This window comes from Phoca vitulina, unplaced genomic scaffold (genome assembly GCF_004348235.1).
Source record: "Phoca vitulina isolate PV1807 unplaced genomic scaffold, GSC_HSeal_1.0 scaffold28, whole genome shotgun sequence".
Lineage (NCBI taxonomy): Eukaryota > Metazoa > Chordata > Mammalia > Carnivora > Phocidae > Phoca > Phoca vitulina.
The window spans coordinates 22,352,504-22,374,941 of record NW_022589731.1 but is presented as its reverse complement, the minus strand read 5'-3'; the positions used below and the strand labels follow the sequence as shown (position 1 = coordinate 22,374,941).

General features: G+C 47.0%; 1 protein-coding gene across 2 annotated transcripts in view; it reads right to left on the bottom strand.

Moving 5' to 3' along the window:
* Window positions 1-22,438, bottom strand: part of DOCK1 (dedicator of cytokinesis 1) — a 487,093-nt gene that overhangs the window by 153,287 nt on the left and 311,368 nt on the right. The window lies entirely within an intron of this gene.

Below are 22,438 nucleotides of genomic sequence, written 5' to 3'. Positions count from 1 at the left end.
CCGGGTCATCTCTCAGCCAATGTTGGAGAAGCATGGTGTCCTGCATTCCTGCTGTAAGCCCCGAACTTGCCCGCACGTCCTGCGTCTGGGTCACTGACCTACGCCCGGAGCGCACTGATGTCAGAGCACTCCGAGGGAGGCCAAGTGCCTGCAAGAACGGCGGACAAATTGCCAGCCTTGTCCCCAGCAACTGTCAGGGCTGAGTGGGTCCCCCTCATTTTGGCCTTCGATTTTCCAAGTGTCTGAAAGCTGTCTGAATGCAGGGTGAGGAGAAAGGTGAGGATATGCTCGGGGAAATGTGTGGTAGTTTTGTCTACGTTTAAAAAAAAAAAAAAGAGCGAGAGAGATGTTCACTATCAGGGCATTTTACTCAAAGAACAAAGGTTTCTCCCTGTTTAAAAAATAAAACATAAAAAAAATAAATAAATAAAAAATAAAACATAATACATGAAATTCATTTTGAAAGCCACAAAAATTTCTAAACAAATGAATGTGTTCTCCAAGTAGGACATCTGACCCAATTGTAAGGTCACTTTTCTACAATTCAGTTAGAGGGAGGTATTCCGTGGGAAAAGCCCTGCTGTGATGAGTGACAAATGGTGGAGTCAAAGAGACCCTCCCTCAGCCCCGCAGCCTCTCCCATGCTTCCCAAGCTCACAAGCACATGCAAGTGACCTACGGGGGTCTCGCGGGGAGCGGCCCAGGCCGGAGGGGCCTTCTGTCTGTGCTGTTCTTGCACAGCACATTGCAGAAGGATGAGAGCAGGCTCTTCAGGGAACACTAATACCTTTATTTGAATTCCTGCCCTGTCTCTGTCCCCTGACAAAGATCCTCTCCTCGACCAAACTCAGGCTCTCCCAAACTCTCCCCTCAACAGGCCCTGACTTTTGGGCTTCTGTGTTCATCTCCACATTGACCACTAGCAAGAACCCCACTCAGTTTAGCCAGAATCCCCCACCCTCGATATGGGATGGTGCGCCTCACCCCTACCATCCCCCTGGTGATGTCTGACCACGCTGGCCTGCCTTCAGCAGAATCCTGTTAGGTCGGTTTAGCCAGGATATCCCCCTACCCATGATGTTTCTTCAGTGATCTTCCATCCACGGACCCTCACCTGCTCTGTGCTATAAATCCCCACTTGCCCAGGCTGCGTTTGGAGTGGAGCCCCGCCTCTCTCTCCCACTGCAAAACCTGCTTTACTGATCTTTGACAAGTGTCATGAACAATTTTTTTTCTTTAGGGTCCCTAACATGTGCTTAGCTAGCAGAGGGTTAGCACTGGTGCAGTAAGTTCTACATCAAAACAATGGGGGGAAGGTTTGTCCAAGCAGTTACAATCCTGGATGATTGCATGCCTTTACACCCCGTTCACCCCTACAGGGGAAAAGAGGGTACAGTGGAGGTGAAAAGTCACAAGATTAAAAATTTAGAACAGCTAATTAGAACAGCCAAGTTTTGGGGCCAGGCAAACCTGGGTCTGAATTTGGTCTTCTCTGACTGTTTAGTCGTACGACCTCATGTTAACTCCTAAGTCAGTAACAACTTGTCTTGCAAAATAAGGACCATATGACCGGCCTTCTTCCACCGAGAGGATTAAATAAAATGATGTGAGTACAGCGTGCAGCTCAGACTAACGGCTTAATGAAGATTAAAGATGATGATTTTCGTCATCCTTGATAATAATTCCTGCAAAACACACCTGGAATTCTAAGAAACGATCTGGGCCTTTGCAAGCTGTCTCAAAGCATCATGAACGCTCCTTTATTGTGAAAAAGCCATGCCTACGGATTTACACCCCTCTGCAGGAGACACTACATGGAAAAATTATTAATTAAATATGTCACAGGAACAACAGGTTCATCAATTCATCAAATACTTCCTGGGAACCCAGATGTCCCTAGTGCAGGTGGCGGGTCCCATGCTGGAGTTTCTAGGGGTTCATACCTCAAGAGTCCATTTAAGAACTCATTTCTTATTTAGGTACTCATTTCTGCCCCCATCATCTTAGAAGCAGCAAACATTCTGTCTTATAGAAGGAAACGTGCTATTTTGGTAAAAAATGCTACGAGCATCTCATGAGTTTGATAAGATGGGTGATTACCTTTTGCTAAGAAACAGCACACCTTTTTGAAGGAAAACAAAATAAATTTCCCTCCTCTCCTCTCTCCACATCCCTGTGCCCAGCGCCCCCCCATCCCGCCCCCGCCATCTCACATCCTGGATGGTGCTTTTCCATGTGACCTCAGTCACCCTGTCATCAGGCACCACGTGTCACATCAATTACCACGTGATCAGCTGGTGCTTCACATCATGATGAGGTTCAGTACTCAGGGCCAGGGAAGAACATAAACCTTTAAAGTTAAATCAACCTTCCTTTATAACTTTCCAAATTCAGTTTGCTGGAACTCCCTCACCCTCACCCAATTCTCCCCAGGATGGGATGAGGGATATTTAGGGAAAAGTGAGAACAAAACCCTCTGGTCCACTGACTTCCAGTTCTGCTTCCTTTATGACTTTTCTCTCAGATCTTCATAAAACTTGGTCTCACTTTCGGAGGATCTAACCCGCCACCCCAGAGGTCAGTGCACAGCTAGTCAGTGAAAGCGGACACCCCGGCTGTGTCACCGACAGGACTGACTTAATGCTAGTTTAAGTGTGTTGTGTCTCTCCATGGGAAGGTCCAACACAATCTAGTGCAGGCCTCTGTTCTAACGTCCATGGACTGGAGAGACATCCGTAAGCAGAAACGCCTTACCCCCAACACTCACCAAGGAAGATCTAACTTCTACTTTAACAGAGTTGTTGGATTTTTTTTTTTTTTTTTTTTGAATCTGTACAACAATGACTACAGGTTCCATTCAGGAGCTCCCCTGTGGATGGGAGCTAAGAACAAAGCACACACACATATGTCCACACGGTTGTATGTGCTCTCCACCTGGTTTCTGCCCGTTAAACCTGTGAGCATAACCGCCTGGTGGATATTATATAAAATGATAAAGTAGGACTATGAAAGGAAAGTTGACTTTTATGTGAAAATGAAGTTGAAGCTTTGAAAAGAGTAAAAAGATGAGTCACTTTAAAAATCGCTGTCAAATCAGGTGGGCACGAGACACCTGGAGAGTCCTAGCAATCCGAAAACAGTCCGCGCTGCGGTACAAGCTGGCTTCCGTCCCTCAGTTGGAAGGGATGACGGGTTGTTACCAGAGGTGCTCTCTGCCAGAAAGCCGACGTGAGAGGCTCAGCAGGAGACCCACCTGCATTCCACCGAAGTAAAACAGCATGATGAGCATCGCTTGTGACTTGAATGTAGGTTGACCACTCATAAGTTGAGTGTGGGTGGTCTATGTACATTATGTTTTCAATGATTCACTACCTGACCACATTTTTCAATTAACAACCAATTATGTTATGATTGAATTGGATGAGATGCTTCTGCAGGATTGAAAACAGAACAAATGTTCAAGTTAAAAGGCCATCAGGATCATTGGTGCTCAACAGGTATTTCTACAGTTCCATCTTTTCTAACAGGGAAACTGATCCAGTGGTGCTCGCTCCCAACCCTCAACACCGCGGCAGCTATGACAGGAATCCCTTCGTCACGGCTGCCCACGTGGCATTAAGTTTCCACTGGACCAAGAGAGGAGACACTTCTGTAGGAACGTGCTTGGTAAAATACATCTAGGCCATTAGCTTTCTGAGCTCGGCACGTGCTGACCAGCTGCTCGCGGGCACCGGGGACATCGGTCTTCTGTCGTGGAGGAACTAGGGAGGTGAAGTCAGCACCAGGAAATGGCCCAGAACGCTTACCATGTGATTTCTAAAGTCCCTTCATGCCTTCTGCTGTGGAGAAGCAGGGACAGTAGTGGCCTCGTGGAGACCAAAGAGCAACTGGGGTGACTGAGGAAGGATTTGATTCTCAGAATGTTTGCGGCATCCAAGATCCCCTGGGCCTGATAAGGAAGCTCTGCACAGAGCTGTATATTCTATACTTGTCAACAAACAGACAAAGAACTGAAGCACACCACCGCTGGGACCTGAAATGTCCATCAGGCCAGAGTATGTCCTGTTTTGTTGTCCCTAAGGAGTGGAGGTGAGGAAGATACGAGGCATGGGACGGAAGCGGCAGGGGAAAGTGGTCATGGAAGGCACCTGAGCATCACAGAACTCACCGCCAAGGGAAGGGAAGGCAGTGGGCAGGGTCAAGGCACCCACAAACACAGGTTTAAGGCTGCCCATTCCCAAAGACAAAAGTCCTCAGCTGAGCCCAACAGAGGAGACACACACAGCCTCAGAGAGTCCACACTCCAGACACCAGGAGGCCCCTGAGTACGGGACAGCTGCAGAATGGTGGTGGCCCAACGCCACGCATCGCCTCCCCCACGGGCCCCGGTCCCTACCTGCAGCCAGCATCCCGCCCCAGCTTCTCCAGTGGCCATGCAGCCACAGTGCAGGTGTGTGGGACGAAGTTGGAGGAGGGCTATTTTGAGAGTCTGGACGGTTTGGATGGCTAATAGGGTTCGCTGAAGCTTAAAAGACAAGATCCATCTAGAAATGTTCACAGAAGGATGATTTCATGTGAGTTATTTAAAGCAGTGTATCCTTTTAGACTCGTCTACTTAGGAGGCCTCTCCCAGGCTTACGTAAGAGGGCGGCATGAGCTACGGGACCTCACTCTTGCTCCGTACCCATGAATGTGCTCCAGGAGGACCCAGATGCGGATGGAAGACTCACGTGGTCACCATATAGATACGGGTGCACTTTAACCTTTGTTCCCTAAACCCCTTCTCGCTTCATACTTCAGGGAGAAAACAGGAAGAAACCACCCAGAGTTCTCATCATCCAACCCCCACATCGAACCCCGTGCTGACATCTATACCCACTCTGCCTCGTCTCCTGCCCCAGTGCATCAGCTGTCCTCGTTTCCATCAATGCCAACCCTTCCCCTTCCAGACCTCCCACTCTGGACCTCACGGCTCCCACTGGCTCCTCGATGACCCCTACTGTGTCTCTCCCAACATGCCCCAAATCAACAGCAACAAGAGAAATATCACATCTCCCTCCAGACACCATCTCTCTGAGCCCAGGCATCTCCAAATCCTGAAAGAGGTGCCCACTTCTTCACATTCCACTCTCTGTGTGAGCCCTGCAGGCTGCTGTCCTTGCCAGGCCAAGGGCGCTGCTCTGGTCCCCAATGCCAGGGACCCGTGTGGCAGAAACCACGGGCGGCTTCCCTGTAACACCATCTTCTTGTCCCTGACTTTTCTCCTGATACCGGCAACTGCTTTGCTGACTTATCTGCAACTGGTAAGCCCCTAAAAATGAGGGTGACCTGGGGCTTCACCTGGTCTGCTTCTCTTCTCCAGCTACCGTCACTCGCCAGGTGGCCTCCAAGTCATCATCTAAATGCCAGTGACACCCCACACTGGACCTTCTAACATAACGTTCTTCTGAACTTCGGGCTGAAATTTCCACATGTTCCCCAACTTCTGCCTCCCACTACCCCCCAGGCACCTCATAATTCACAGGGCCATGCATTTTCCATGGGGGCAACACCTCCCCCGAGGGGGTGAAAATGGGTTCGAGGGAAAGGCGAAGAACACTTTAGACATTATATTGGCCTGCGGCCCTCCAAAGCAAACCCTCCCCTACTAAAACTTACATCTTTAGTATTTAATGTCCCTTAATTAAATGTAAATCTAATCGAATCCTTCTCCTTAGGACAGTGATAATGAACAACAGGCTGCGAAACACGGAGCTAGTCCAGGACAGAGCGAGTGAGCCCCACCCCCAAACCCGAGGCTCTCACTGAAAGCGCCACCAATCCCGTGGCTCCAGCCAAACACCTAGGACTTTTCCCTGATTGTTCCTTTTCCTTCCTGCCCTCCCTGCATATAGTCTGTAACAGTCTGCTTGACCTGCCCCCGAAACATGCCCCAAATCTTCCATCTCCTTCTCTCCCCAAAGCCCACCTGAGCGCTGGCCACAGCCTCTCCTAGATTATTCCATGGGCTCCTAACTGGCTCTCCAGTTCAGTTTCTGCCTGCGCTCTGTGCTCTGAACTGCGGACCAAACAGTTATGTGAAAACACAGGTCAGTGACGCCACTTCTCTGTTTGAAAGTGTCCATCATTGGGGCGCCTACTGGCGCCGTCGGTTAAACGTCTGACTCGATTTCAGCTCAGGTCATGATCTCGGGCTCCTGGGATGGAGCCCCATGTCGGGCTCCGCACTCAGCAGGGAGTCTGCTGGAGATTCTCTCTCCCTCCCCCTCTCCCCCAAGCCCCACCCCCTCCCTCAAGTAAGCAAATAAAATCTTTAAAAAAATAAAAATAAAGAGTCCATCAACTTTCCACCTCAAAATAAACCCCGCTATGACAGTAAATCGGCCTTCTTTCTGCTCCTTCTACCTGAGAGCTTTGTGGCACCTGCTCTGCCTGGAACATTCCGCCATCTACTTATCATTTAGATTCCAGCTTAACTGCCACTCCCCTGGGAGCCCTTCTCAGGCATGTCCCCCAGTCTTTTACAGCCGCGGACTCAAATCCTCTGAGTGATCCTCATCACCACCTGATACTTGCCAACTTGCTCCTTTGCTTTTTCTTTAATTTGAAATAAACATAAATCTTAGAATAGTTGTAGATTTATAGAAAAGTTGCACAGAGTTCCAGGATACGCTCCTCATTCAGTTTCCCTGGTCGCTGTGGTACGTTTGTCTCCATCAAGAAACCAGCATTGCCTCACTGCTATTTTTTTTTTAAGATTTATTTATTTGTTTGATAGAGAGAGCATGCATGGGAGGGGAGGGGCAGAGGGAGAGGAAGAGGGAGAGAATCGCAAGCACACTCTCTGCTGAGCACGCCCCTGAGATCATGACCTGAGCCACCCAGGTGCCCATCATTGCTATTAACTAAAACCTCACAACTTACTCAGATTTCACTGGTTTCCTCTTAATGTCCTTCTCCTGTTCCAGGATCTGACCTAGGACACCACGTCATCTGTAGTCTTCATGTCTCCTCAGGCCCCTTTGGTTGTGACAGTTTCTTAGACAGTTTCTCCGTCTTTGATGACCTTGATAGTTTTTGAGAAGCCAGTCAGGTACTTTGGAGAAGGTCCCTCTATCTGGGTTTGTCAGAAGTTTTTCTCGTGGTTAGACTCAGTTTTATTCATTTGCTTGTCAGTTTGTTTCTTGTCTGTCCTTCCCAAATACCCCGAACTCTAAAACACCTGGAGCTGCTGGAGGCTGGGTCTGCTCTGCCTTGTTCTCTCTGTGTCCCCAGAGCCAGAACCATACCTTACCCACAGTAAACTATCAGTCGATACACACTGACACATGAGCAAGAATATATGCACATATCACCATCTATGCCGTGCACGTGAAATAGCAAAGTAAAATTTTCTCACGTTACATAGTATCACACAAAATGGCATATACATCTGTGCCTGAGAATGTCACGCTGGGTTAAAGATGTTCGAATGTAGTTAAGACAAAAGCTCCATCTTTTGTTTATTTGCACCATCTTTCTGTCTTCTCTTGCAGTGAGGACCAGTGTGCCTTTAGAAAAGTCTTTATTCTTACAGACATCAAATTCTTGGCTATTTCCCTTAAGATACTATGTGTCCGCTGCAGGTCAGTTTTCAGCTTTACAACATCTTCTGAAATGCTCATTGCAAAACATTATTTTCTCCACTTCAGGAATGATGAAGCTGAATCTCCCAAATTAATGGGAGTCACCTGAGACGATGTGCCTTCTATGTGAGCCTAGACCCGGAGCCTGGGGCTGATCCCTCCACCTGTTTTGAGCCCACCCACTGCCTCTTGGTTTCCCCCCACAAGCAGCTGCGCAGCTGAGGAGTTACAATGTTCACTTAAACATGATATGTGTCAAATATCTCAGCTGGAGGAAAGGTGCACAAAACCCAAAGGGAAAACACTAGGTGAGAGTCCAGTGAAGGTATGAAAACAATGAAGTCTGGGACGGAAAGATTTCAGCAACTGGAAGAGCATGAGCGACATGAGGACAACAGGGAGGAGATGGAGTAAGACTGGTAAGCCCTGGCTGGACAGAGGGAACGCAGGGGGAGGGACACAGCCATCCAATGGCCAATGTTTATGGAATGAAAACAAGGTCACCCCAAGCAGTTTATGGAAAGTGTAATTTCCACAAATAGATTGCCAATGATAAAGGGTGGGAATTGGCAAACTTGAAAGTTTCATGCTATTTTCATCCCTTATTTGTTCTCTTTGTGGAGGATTTCAAGAAGACTGGAGAAACTTCTAGACCCCCCTTTATCCCTACATCCATTCAATAACAAGTATGTGTGCAGCCTTGCATTAGGGAGAAGACCTGTCCTTGAATAGCTCAATGAGAAGCAGAAATTGCTTTCCAAGAAGATGAATCTAGAAATCCAAAGGGAATTACTTGAAAGAAACAAAGACCCAAGAAAAATGAAATTCAGCAGAGGCAGACCAGGGTATGTTTGTGTAAAAGAGATGTCGTCGTGTACTCAACACCCTCATGACAGGACTTAAAGACGTTCTCTTGCTACCTACAGGGCTGAATGCACCAACCGCCACGAGCTTCCCACGGCACCCTAACACAATCAGAAGTTAAATAACTAAATTGGCAAATATTCTCTTTTTATGAGCAGCAGAATATTAAAACAATTAACAGAGAGAAAAGGAAGCACATCCCTGAAATGGCCAGGACACAGGACAGTGTGACACCTTGCTCTTCCGTCTCCCCCCTCATCACAACGATGCCACGTGACCAAGGGTGCAAAGTTCTGTCCTTGCCTCCCAAACCACCCGCCCCCCGCCTCGGACACGCCCTCACTCTGGGAGTCCGTGATCCTGACTCCCCCTTCACAGAAACCCCATCAAATAAAAAGAGTTCCCCTTAAGTCTCAACTCAAGACTTTGACGAGTCTTAAGGCAACCACTGCAAAACCTGCCTTGAACTCCATCACTGGGGGTCACAGCCAGGTGATTTTATGCAGCTGGTCCCGCAAGTAGCTGAGGGGAGGCCGATCTGAAGCAACCAGATCCTTCTTCCTCTTTGTCGCGCCCAGAACCCTGAAATGCTCCCAGCCCTGGCGGCCTCACTGGGCCCAACCCTGGGCACACTTGCGGCCGCTTGTTCCAAGGGCGTGCTGAGCAGCAGACCTCAGCACATCGATGTGGAAGACCACAACTCCTGCGCTCTAGGAGCGTTTCCACAGCCACCGGGGACCCGGTCACTCGCGTTTTGGCTCGGACTCCCCGCAGCTCTGTAAATGAGGCACGAGCAGCCAGGAGGGGCATTCTTTCGTCAAAGCTGCACGGGCTGGGCAGGGAGACAGGTGCTGCCCCGTGAGGGCCCCACAGTCTCCAGCACAGGAAGCAAGCTCTCCTGTGGGACCCCTGTCAGCATGGGTCTGATTTCCTTGGAACAGCATTGCCTGGGGCGACAGAGAACTCAGGTTCAAGGCCCCCAACACTGCAGGCAAGAAGAGGTTGGGGCAATCAGAAAACACAGGCTTCATTAACCCTGGGAAATGCGCCACAAGGACTGCAGAGAACTGTCTCCTGGCGTCTCAGAGGGGGCGCACAGCCGTGGCCGGAGGCCCCCCCCGCCCCGCCTCCACGTCCTTACTCGCCCGCCGCCAGGACCAGACTCAGGGCGAAAGCGAAGGCTGATGCCCTCTGAGGTCAGTGGCACTGGATGTGCACAGCGCTTAAAACACAAAGTGGTTCCAGTGCATCCAGGCATGGTGGGGTTGGGTTCTGCCAGGGTGGGAACACACTGAACCACAGAAGTTTACCACTTGCGGTTCACAGCTTGGGCTGATCTCCATTCACTAACTGGGATCACTGGTGGTGTAGAGCTCGAGGCAGACAGCTCTGCGTGCAGCCCCTCCCGCAAGGGCAGCTCAACTGACAATGGAAAGGAAGAGCCCAGAGCCTCAGGAGCCACCTGCTCTCCAGGCTCCCAAAGCTTGACCCCTGCAACCCCCTAATGCGAGAACAATACAGTAGTGATGATCATGGGCATGGGGACGTCACTCCCTCCAGCACCTGGGGAGTGTTACTCTTTGATGGGCACTTGGCATGCACCACCATGAATCTTCCCAGGCTGTTCTTCGCCCATAGGCGTCCCGGGGAGCTCAAACCACTTTCCCACGGCCATGCAACTCACAGGGTGTGTTGAAAACAAAATGCGACCCGCTGTAGAGTGGGCATGCTTCCCCATGGACAAAGTGAGCTCCTTGTATGCCTCAACCTTAGCAGCCGTGGAAAGATCATCACAGGAGAGCCTTCACTTTTCCGTCCGGACTCTGACCAGGTGACCACCACAAATAGCGCACAGAGAAGGTCTGTACCACTTCTTCAAATCGGCCATTAAGGACATCTTCTATTACGTACAATAAAACCAAACAACTCCTGTCCAGCCTCCAAGGACAGCATTAAGAAATTTCCCTAGAAATTAGTGTCCAGGAGGCGCCTGGGTGGCTCAGTCGTTAAGCGTCTGCCTTCAGCTCAGGTCATGATCCCAGGGTCCTGGGATCGAGCCCCGCATCGGGCTCCCTGCTCAGCGGGGAGCCTGCTTCTCCCTCTCCCACTCCCCCTGCTTGTGTTCCCTCTCTCACTGTGTCTCCCTCTGTCAAATAAATAAATAAAATCTTTAAATAAAAAAAAAATTAAAAAAAAGAAATTAGTGTCCGGGATTTGGCTCAGGTCATGATCTCACAGTAATGGAATCCAGCCCTGAGTCTAGGCTCCCTGCTCAGTGGGGAGTCCGCTTGTCCCTCTCCCTCTGCCCCTCCCCCTGCTTGTGTGTGCTCTCTCGCTCTCTCTCTCTCAAATAAATAAATAAAATCTTAAAAAAAAAAAAAAAAAAAGAGGGGCACCTGGTGGCTCAGATGGTTAAGCATCTGCCTTGGGCTCAGGTCACGATCCCAGGGTCCTGGGGTGGAGTCCGCACTGGGCTCCCTACTCAGTGGGGAGCCTGCTTCTCCCTCTGCCTCTGCCCCTCCCTCTCTACTTGTGCACTTGCTCGCTCTCTCTCAAAAAAATAAATAAATAAAATCTTAAAAACAAAAAAAGAAATTAGTGTCAGGGAAAAGTGGGAGAAAGTCAACCATTCTGGTCAGACCCCATGAATGATGGAATTCACACTGTCTCATGGGGCTGGGCTTGGCAAGGCTTGGGGGCAAAATGGGGTGCTTCACAACGTGCTGGGTTCCCATATGGTTCCCTCGGGTCCATTCTTCCCCCAATGATCCCTATCTCACTACATGGTTACTTTTAGGTGCCGTGTTGTATGTATGGTTTCTTTAAATTGGAAAACTACCCCAATTCATCGTGTAGGCAGAATATAAAGAACAAGTGGGACATTTCCCTTCTCTTGCATTTTTTTCAGTATTAGAAACTTACTTCATAATGCACTGCATATTGGAGACCTTAGGGTCCGAGAGAGAATACCCAACTGCCTGACAAATACCACTCAGAAAAGCCGGGCCCCCATAAATGACATGCAGATCGTGTTTACCTCCAGGTGTCTCCTAAAAAAGAAGCACTCCATTCTCCTTAAATCAAGCTTAATTCTTAGGTTTCATATAAAAAATAATCTGTCCAATATTCAGCTTGACTCCTATTTTCCATTTCCGAATCACGTGCAGGTTAATGGCTCATTAAAAATACCGTCCCCACAATAAGCTGCAGCATCAGATGGGAATTGAGATGGCCATTTACTTTAGTCAAGCAATAACATTCCGTTTGAAGAATCAAATCAGATTTCTGACCCCTTAATCCCCTGGAGGCTGGGGGAAGCAGCAAGGGAACTAGTTCCCACATGGCAGGGACCGGAGTGCGGGGGCCTCCCACCTGTCAAACACTTCCACTTTCCAGACCACTGAAGGTATAGGAAGTGCCCCGAAGCTAACCCAAACTGGGGGGTATTAATAGTTCAGCCATGGTCAGAGCAGCGCAGCCGAACAAAACATTCACCCACCTTTACAAAATATATCCCATCCCGCTCCATCACAGGAGAGGAACTCCCTCTGGCCACTGAGGATTTTCTAGTTCTCGCAGGAAACCTCAGTGACTTTCCCCTGAATGCAATGCATCAGGAGAGAAGACAGGCTGTCAAGAAGAATCACAGAAAAGGAGAGATGGGAGGGGCTTCCTCTAACCGACTCTCCCCAACCTCTGCATGCCAAGCAGCCCCGTGTTCCTGCTACAAGGGCAGCGCATCCCACAGAATGGGGGAAAGATCGTTCCTGCTATGAAAAATAGATTGCATGCTAAGAAAAGTGTCAAGTGCTAAAAAGCTGCCCAGACTGCCAGACAGCTAACGCACTCCTTCCCCTGCTGGGCATGGTTAATATTTATATTCACAAATAGTCACACTTAGCACCGCCTGTCCCTTCCCCGGGTCCTCTGTGTCCGTGACATGGAGTTGCGGGGCACTGGGTCTTGAGCACGGAGAGAGAATCGGAGCGTCTCTGATACAGCAACGTGGGAAGAGGCTTTCGGTCCAGGGCTTTTGTTTTTGAACCATTAGAATCCAGTGGACTGAAAAGACCAGGCTGTCAGTGTTCATGTTCTTCCTAAATCAACCAAACTGTAGAATAACACGAGATATTTCACTTTACAATATAATTTGTATCTTCGATTTACTTGCAGCTCTGGGAATTTGACAGGTACAGTATTAAGTAAAAACCCTCCTGTGAAGTCTCAATGGAAACGGCAACAGGAAACGGCGGACAGCAACCTCCCTGCGGTTTCCAGATGCTGGCACGTCGGGACGGCCGCGCGTCACCCTCACACGTCTGTGGCCAGTGCGGGACAACTTTCCATTAAGGAAGTTCATTAAGACATCTTCAAGATAGTAAGAAGTAGTCTGTTGTTCACCGGATACCCATACCTTTGTGGACCCAAATGTAAAATGGGTAACTGCATTTTATTCCCGGAAAAGCATTGCTACAAAAATACGCCATGTACTTTATTGGTTGACTTTGTACTTAAAAAACAAACAAACAAAAACACACACACACACAAAAACCCAAAACAAACAAACACAAAAACATTTCCCACTGACGTTCTTTCAGTCGGGTAGTTACCGTCTGTCGAGCACCTGCTGTGCACCAGGCAGGGTCACTGGGCACGGACCCGCCACCACAATGACAAGGAGGGATTTTCCCCCACACGGCATCAAAGATCCACACACAAATGCACAGAATGCCATGAAAACGGAGCAAGGGACATGGAAAAGCATCTACTATGAGCAGACACGTATAGAAGATGCCACAATCCTGTTGACATTTTGATTCTATGGAGAAATTATATTAAATATTATAATCCTCTTTATAAATCTGAAAAATGTATTACATATGTGATTTTAGAAAAAAAGTTTAAATAGTCCACTCTGAGAGAAATTATTCAATTTCATTTCTGATTTCCTGTCTAGAAAATAGGAAGAGTTTGGAGATGAATGGTGTAACTCCATGTTCAGTCTTCAAGATAATTTTATTTCAGAAACTGTATTTCATGGGGCTTCTATACTACAATACCAGACAGCAGCCTCCCTTACTACTGGGACAGTCACCACGCTGGTTACGGATAACTCGCCAGCAGGAAGTCCACTCCGTTTCTTTCTGCAAGAGTCTTTGAAGACTTTTTTTTTTTAAAGAAAAAAATTATTAAATGAAAATGATTAACATCAACCAACAAAAACCACCATTAAGAGAAAGAAAAAAAAGCAGTCACTGAACAGGAAAACCTATCTGTAAGACATATATCTCAACAAGGTTCTTATCCTGCAGACACAGAAGAAACGTGGGATAAGGCATTAATATCCAAAAATAAGGAGATAATATCCGAAATATATATAAAGAACTCATATAACCCAATCGCAAAAACAATCCAGTTAAAAAATGGGTGTTTTCCCAAAGAAGAGACATTCTTCCAAAGAAGATATACAAATGGCCAACAGGTATATGAAAAGATGTTCAACATCACTCATCATCAGGGAAACACAAATCAAACAACAGTGAAGTATCACCTTGCACCTGTTAGGATGGATATTATCAAAAATATAAGAGATAAATATTGGTGAGTTTGTGGAGAAAAGGAAACTCTCGAGTACTATTGTTGGGATTGTAACCTGGGGCAGCCACTGTGAAAAAGAGTACAGAGGCTCCTCAAAAAAATTAAAAATAGAATTAGCATCCGATCTAGCAAGTCTCCCACCAGGTGTATTTCCAAAGGAAACAAAAACACTATCTTGAAAAGATATCTACACCCCCACATTCATTGCAGCATTATTTACAAAGACCAAGGCACAGAAACAACCTAAGTACTTGTCCATCAATGGGTAAATAGATAAAGAATATGTGATACAGAAAGAGAAAATGGAATACTATTGAGCCAGAATGAAATCTTGCCATTTGTGACAACACAGATGGACCTTGAGGGCGTTAGGCTGAGTGAGACAAGTCAGACAGAGAAAGACAAACAGTTACGGGATCTCATGGATGTATGGGCTCTTACTTATTTATCTATAATTTATATATGAATATATTTTATATATCACATATTATCAATTAATATAATTATATATATTATATACAATAATGTTTTCTAAAATGCACGCACACAAACTCCCTCAGAAGAGATACGTGCTAATATTTTGTCACACGTGCTACGGGCCAGGTACGGGCAGGGGCAGCCTGGGATCTAACTTCGAGTCAGTGCGACTCTGAGCCCCGCACCCTCCTCGCTCCCATGGCCAGGAGAGCCTGGGCCACACCCACAGGGACTCGCTGTGAAGCTGGAGCACCTGACGGGGCATCTCGGAGAAAACTACCTCCAGTTCATAGGCACTTCCTTGATAGGTGCAAGGTCAGTCCCGGCATCTTCAGGGATGGCCGCTAATGTTCATTACAAGGGCCACTGTCTTTGCTGCAACAGGGAAGGGGGCTGAGAAATGCGCAAGTAAAGAGATCACATATATTTCTATTAATTACTTCACATCACTGAAACTCAGTTTTTTTCCATCCATAAAATGGGGTTATTATTGACGTTTTTGAGTGGAACGTTCTTTGAGGGGGCCGTCCTGTACATGGAAGGATATGTAGCAGCATCCCTGTGTGCCCTAGATGCCAACAGCCTTCATTCCCCCAGCCGGGACAACAAACGTGTGCCTGGACACGGCCACGTTCCATGGCGGGGGGACAATGACAAAATCCCCCCTGGTTAAGAGCCACGAGAAAGGTGCCAAGACCATGCTAGCAACTAGGCAGGCATTCACTTCACCTTGGCCGTCTCCTCCTCCTCTCATCCTAGCCTTAAAATAAAAGCGCTCCAGCCCAGGGTCTCACAGGGCACACGATTTCTTCAAAGTCCCAGGAGCGCTGGAGGTAAACATTTAGGACGGAGGGATCTGGAGAATGACCTTAATAAGATGTTTTTCCTCCATTTTGATTTGTGCCATCGAGAGAAGTTTCATGCATCAAACAGAGAGCTCACTTGGCTTCGTTGCCCATAAAGTGAAGTACGTCCTCCAGGATTAAGTGCCACCAGACGGCCCTCATCCACACCAGCCATGAGCTCCCAGTAAGGTGTGCACCGGCTCTGGGAAGTCTTAAACAGACTTTGCCCTTTCAAAACTTTCCTCTGAAGCAAGCTTCCCTAAATAAGAGTCCTGGCTAAGGGCTCTTCATCACTGCCACTCCTTTGAGAGTAGCTTGAGTTTTCACCTCCGAATTAAGTAAAGAGGCAATCTGAATAAAACCCAACTGGATAAAAGATCTCAGTTACGTGCAATAAATTGGTTATACATAACTAGGGAAGATCTGGAATTATTTGTTTTAATATCAGGCCAAGCTTAATTACTAAGCACAGAGCAAAAGCACGCATGCCATAGAATAACTATATGGAAAATTCAAAAATAATTTATGAAAATGCCATAAAGGATAAATGGAACTCCCACTGGTAGCCAAGTACCATGCGGGTGGGATCCCTTCCCTGCTGGGAGATCCAGGGTGCTATTACTAGATGCGAATCAATATCCATCCTGAAATCCCAGCACTTAAGGTGGCCGACTCAGCCCCAGAGAAACCCCTCACGTGTTTCTCCAGGAGACTTGCCAGAAATGTGCTCAGGTCTAGCCTGGCTTGGTCCAACCAAGGATGCACATGTGTGCCTTGGTGTCTGCAGACTGGGGTCTGAGCAGCAAAACATCTCAGGTTAGGCCAATTTCTTTGGAGAGCAAAAAGGTTCAAAGATGGATATTATTAAGTGTGTGGGCTGGGTAAAACGTGGGCACACTGGGCTCTGGGGAAATTTTCATCCCAGAATGTTTTCGTTATACTGACTTTGAATTCCTATTTCTTCCCTGAGAAAGAATATTTTTTTTTCCTGTGGTCCTCAGCAAGTCGTGTTGTGACAGTGTTTATGTCAACAGCCGCCGTATACAGTTTCAAAGGGAAAAATGGTTCTTAGGTATGCTTAAAATCTTCAAGCCGTTGGATATGCAAAACCTCTATAGGAAACCAGTAAGTTGAAAAAGTAAATTAAAAGTAACAACATCAACTAAAACCCCAGGCTTCAAAGGAAAGAAAAAAGATGTCAAGAAGAAATAATCCAAGAGTCCCTTGAGCCCAAAATGCTTTCTATTTGTGCTTTCAACTTGCACAGAGATTTTAGCTGCGTGCCCTTCCACGGGAGAGGTTTTCCTTGAGGAGGAAGTTGAGCAGGAAAACACAGTCCTCCCAGACGCCACCATTTTCAGCTACCTGGTATCATAGCCCCTGAGGCAGGTTGCCAGTGAGTGGGGACCCCCCCGCCTCTCTTTCTTTCGCCATAAGACAAATGGCACATTTTCTCTGCTCTGAGTCCAATGCATAGTGCTAGCAAGGACAAAAATTCTTCCACAACACTGGAACCAAATGGCGCTGTCCCTGCAAACAGCCTACCCTGCAAATTTGCTTTCTGAGTATTATCATGATTTACCCTTAAGAAGCCTGGCATCTCAAAGTTAGAATACCTTTTTAAGGCTTAAGGCCCTTTCTTGTCCTGACTACATGCCAAATTAATCTTGGCAGAAACATCCATGAGCTTGCCATCTTGGACATATGATGGATACTGCTTCTGAGTGGGGGAAATGTGCTCTATTGAAAAGGAGAGAAATGGCTACGTTATAAAACTATGCATGGGAAATTTACCACATGCAAGGAACCACATGTGATTATCAGTATGTGAATATGCACTGTGCACGTTAGGTTAGTGGGAACGTAATGCGCTGTATTAATGGACTGAGGCAAACACATCCTGGTCACAAGATGCCTGAATCACAGGGGAGAAAAGGAGGAACGGAAGAGGCCACATTCAAATGCACCAACACTGTAGCCAAAAGAAAGGTGATCAAAAATGCAGACGGTACAAACATCGGCCTGGATGGTCCTGGGACAGTCCCCACATGGCCATGATCAAAACCATGACCTAGACCCATGAAATAAGTAGCAATGATGATCTCACAAATTTTGAATAGAGACACATCTTCAGGGTTTCTAAAGACAAATATAAGATTAACTTGATTCCAGATAAAATAAAACCAGGCCATCATTTCTGACTGATGGTCTTCAACTTTTAAATGGTCAACAACGAGACAAGACTTTATTTGGCAAGTCAACAAAATCTGCTGTATTTGATAAGCTAGTCTTTCAGACAGGTCCAATTATGACCAGGCTCTGTTACGGCCAATATATGCCAACTGGCAAGATCCTGAGCATTTCAAAATTGAAATGAGAATCTCTTCCATTTTCTTTTTTTTTTTTTTTTTTTAAGATTTTATTTATTTATTTGACAGAAAGAGAGATAGTGAGAGCAGGAACACAAGCAGGGGGAGTGGGAGAGGGAGAAGCAGGCTTCCCGCCGAGCAGGGAGCCCGATGCGGGGCTCGATCCCAGGACCCTGGGATCATGACCTGAGCTGAAGGCAGACGCTTAACGACTGAGCCACTCAGGCGCCGAGAATCTCTTCCATTTTCTGTGGGCAGAATTTTGAGTTCTCGTCTGATTCCTTAACTGTGATATCCTCTTGCCCCATGTGTCATTTAAGAATCTACATCATAAATTGCCAGTCTCCGCTGACAAATGGCAAGGAACTTTTTTATCATCCAGTGAAAATTTTGCAACCCATTATATTGTCCTTTTTGCTTTGTCTTCTAGGCAGTTTTGAGTCTCTCGGCTTCTAGAGAGTTTTGTGTTTTCTCTATGGTTTTCCATCTTTTATTTTATATTCAGGGTCTACGAATCCTTACTTGTAAAACAGACCAAGTCCTATAAGAAAGTGTGTAGGATATAAATCACAAATCATAAATAGGCCCCAGCTTAACATGTAAGAAAGCAAAAAGCACCAGACACCAAATCTGCGCTAATACGGAGGAACACTTACAAATGATGGATAATCACTGTTGCAAGCTTTGAGTGATCTGAGGAAGTAAAAATGTTGGTTTCATTTATTTTTTTATCCGGAGAGAGGGACACAAGTAACAAAGCCTAGTGAGAATCCAAATCGGGGTAGCTGCATTTTTTTAAAATTCTGTTGCAAGACGAAATGATTGACAAACGTAGGAAGGGTTTTGGTCCATGTTATACACAGTATGAGTTAGAAAGTCTAATCTGAAAAATCTGAAAATTAAACTCCGTACTGCCCTTTTTCTTCACCCAACGTACATTGTAGAAGTGCCCTTCTCGAGTGAAATTATGGCAGTTAACAACAAAAGCTTTCTTCAAGGTGAAAAAGGAATTCAGTCAAACCAATGAGTAGACTCATGGCCTCCCAGATCACGCCTATGCCTTAAAATTCTAGTCTGGGATTTTTAGTGTACAAACACGCTACTGGGATGAATTCAAGTGCTAAGACTAGAAGAAAGACACAGAAACGCAACCAAGTGGTCACACTTCTGCCAACAACCAAAGAGAACTCTGTAAGAGCCACCGTATAAGACTTCAGTATTAGACTCTGCTGCGCACACCACGAAGCATAAATCTGAGAAAGTTGGCTCCTAGGAGTTCAAGGATGGGTACTAGCACTTAAAGGCTAACAGAGAAGGTCTCTGCTTCCAATACAGCATCAGATCTTACATGAAGACTTAGCCTTTGCTTCCCTCGGAGAAGATTATAAAGCACTTCTGGAAGATAACACGCAAGCACACTTCTACGCAATGTGAACTGGGCTCATCTTAAATGTCATCTTACCATCTGGCACCATCATATCCAAGAGCAGAGCTATAACGTCAGGCCATCACCGTTCAGTTACTACCCTGAACACAGCGTCCAAGTAACTCCTGTCCTGGTGACATTCACTGGATCCTCTAACTTTGACTCCTGATTTACAAGTGGTTGCTCCAGAACTGACAGGTGCCATCTTTAATTACACTGGACAAGCCCCACGTACTAAGGACGGTACACTGGACAAGCCCCACGTACTGAAGGATGGTACACTTGCAGACACAAAGAAGAACAAGCACACAAATATTTAAGAGACCACAGGGGCTGAGTCTGTCGATTTCGAAGCTGTGGATGGTAAAACTGCATGTCCAGCTGTGCCATTAAAACTAAAATACAGGCTCCTGGAAGCTTCTGGGAATCACTGCTTATCCTATGGAAGCAAGGAAGTCTCCGACACATGGCAGGAAGAGGAAGAGCATGGAAGTCTGGCGACACGTAAAGTATTGAGCAATGAAGTTACAGATTTAAAAAAAAAAAAAAAAAAAAACAGATAACAGCACAGAGACAATGCTATATGGTATCTATGTAACTTCTATAGGAAATTATTTTATTACACTGATAGTGAGCTTTTGTTCTTCTAGAAGTTTACAGCAGGACTCTATAAATTTCAGCAATAAATGATATCCTCTGTAACAGCATATACTTTTCATGGCGAAGAAAGCCGAGTAAGAAGATTTTGACTTCCATGCTTAACATTCAGTCAGGGAAGCAGGAAATCTCCCAGGAAAGGTGCACTCGAAGGACACCAGGGTTAAAAACAACAACACTCTCTATGAAGAACAGGAGACATATTCAAGGCAGCAGGATGGTTTAGAGGGTTTAAAGACTGGCTCATCTTAATGATTTAAAGACTGGCCCTATCACTGGCCCTATCACTGCCCAGCTGTGTGTCCTTTGGCAAGTTACCAAACCTTGAGGCTTCAATCTCCCCATCTGTAAAATGGGCATAAAAACCCAGCTGTCTCAGAGTACGGCTGCGGGGATTATGGGCATGATTCCGGCGCTATCCCCACGGCAGCGCCGGGCACACGGCAAGCGTGTCCAATGCTCATCTGTAGTCCTCGGATGCAAACACAGAACACACTGCAAAGAATGACTGCATTCACTAAAGAATGAAATAAACTCTTCATTCTGAAGGTGGCACTTAAGCCTGAACTTTAAAGAAAACTGAAGGGTCACGAACCCAGATGTCTTCGGATGGCTTGAAGCTTTAGCTAGTTGCTGGCACAGAGGTAAAAGCTTTTCTTCCAAGACCCAACTGATTCAGCTTCTAAAAACCAATATTGTTCACTCAGCAGAGGGGGCAGCATTTTGGGGCAGTGGGATTCCAGAATGAAGCTTACAGTCACTGCTGCGCGAATGTTGACCTACACGCACCCTTCGCGGCTCACTCGTCTGCTACACATGTTGGCTTGGGACCCTGTTCCTACGGAATGTGTCACCTGTGACAGGAACCTGGGTGGCTCTGAGCCTCGCACAGCCAGAATCTCCGCAAATCCAAGTGCCTTCACTTGGTGCCAACACTCCCCCACACGCATGGACGCGTACACACATGCACCACGCGTGTACTTACACACACACACACACACCCCCCACTCAGCCTCGAAAAGCTCTTGCAGAGGAAAGCAGTATCGGCTGGATGGCTCGGCCCCAGAGTACTAGGACTTTAGCTGAGACACGTCTGTACCACATTTTATGTACGACATAGACCACAGGGAGTTTATATTCACAGTGTGTCCCTCAGCAAGCTGGCGCTTGGAGCTGCAGCCTCCAAACAAGAGAACAGGATGGACTCCCTGCTTCAGACCTGAATTCTATTATCACCGACACCAGACTTCATCCTCAGAAGTGGCCATCCTAGTGCTTGCAATGAGGACACAGCGGATGTGGCTTCTCCCTCGTAGAGGTTCCCTGCCCCCCAAACAAGAATTCTCCTCCCTGTGGAGAGATGCAAAGGCTTGGGTCCCAGATGCCACCACACACCTGTGTCTCGGTAACACGGTGAGGCCCTGCAGACGTGCACTAGTGAGCCGGGACACAGGGACAAGGCTGGCTTGACGTGCAGGGAACACGCAATTCTGGAGACCACAGGTCAAGCCACCTTCCACTGAAGAAACAATAGAACACTTTGGGAGAAGCTGGACAGAATGTGAGCACAGTGCTCCACACTTTGAACCAAAGGCCACGTGGCTTTCACCCACATGCGGGTCTGGGGTGATGCTCAGACACATCACGGTTGGTAGCAGGAGGCCGATGATGGAATAGAAGGAAGAAGAAATAAGGCGATCATCATGTCAAAACTGAAAATAGACTCTCACTCATCATAATATAGCATAAATCAACAGGTTGTGGCTGTACGTTCCTTGGGACCCTGGGATCAGAGGCACAGAGTCAAACCACTTGGAGGTGTGAATCACATCTGATCTTTGAAGGAGCAGTCCCCCCCCCCAGGGTGTGGAATGGACAGGCTGGGTGCCAGGCCGCAGCGGCCACTCTGTCAGAAAGATGCAGGTCAAGTTCACATGTGGTGTCACAAGGTAGAGAACAGAGTCCACACCCTGCACCAGGGCCTGCCTTGCGTTCTGGTCAGCACTGTGACCAGGACTATGATTTCTTTAATAACATGGCAAATTATCGTTTGCTGCATCAGGGAAAATGCAAACCAAGACCACAGTGAGACACACAACACCTCTACCACCAGGGCTAAAATGAAAAATAGTGACCATGGCAAATGCTGGCATGGATGCGGAAGAACAGGATCACTCTCACACTGCTGGTGAGAATGTAAAATGATGCAGCCGTAGTCAGGCAGTTTCTATAAACCTAAACGTGGAGCGAGCATACAACCCTAGAATTCTACCCCAGGGCATTTATGCCAGAGAAATGAACTTATGTTCACACAAAACTCTGTATGCAAATGTTCGTGGCAGCTTTATTCATAATAGCCCCAAAGTGGAAAGAGCCCAGATGTCCTTCGGCAGGTGAATGGTTAAACCATCCGCAGCACATCCATACCACGGAACGCCTCTCAGCAATCAAAAGGAACAAACTAGCGATGCACCCAGCAACCTGAATGAATCTCCAGGGAATGAAGCAGAGTGAAAAAAGCCAATCCTGAAATGTTACATTCGGTATAATTCCACTTATACATCACATTTGAGATGA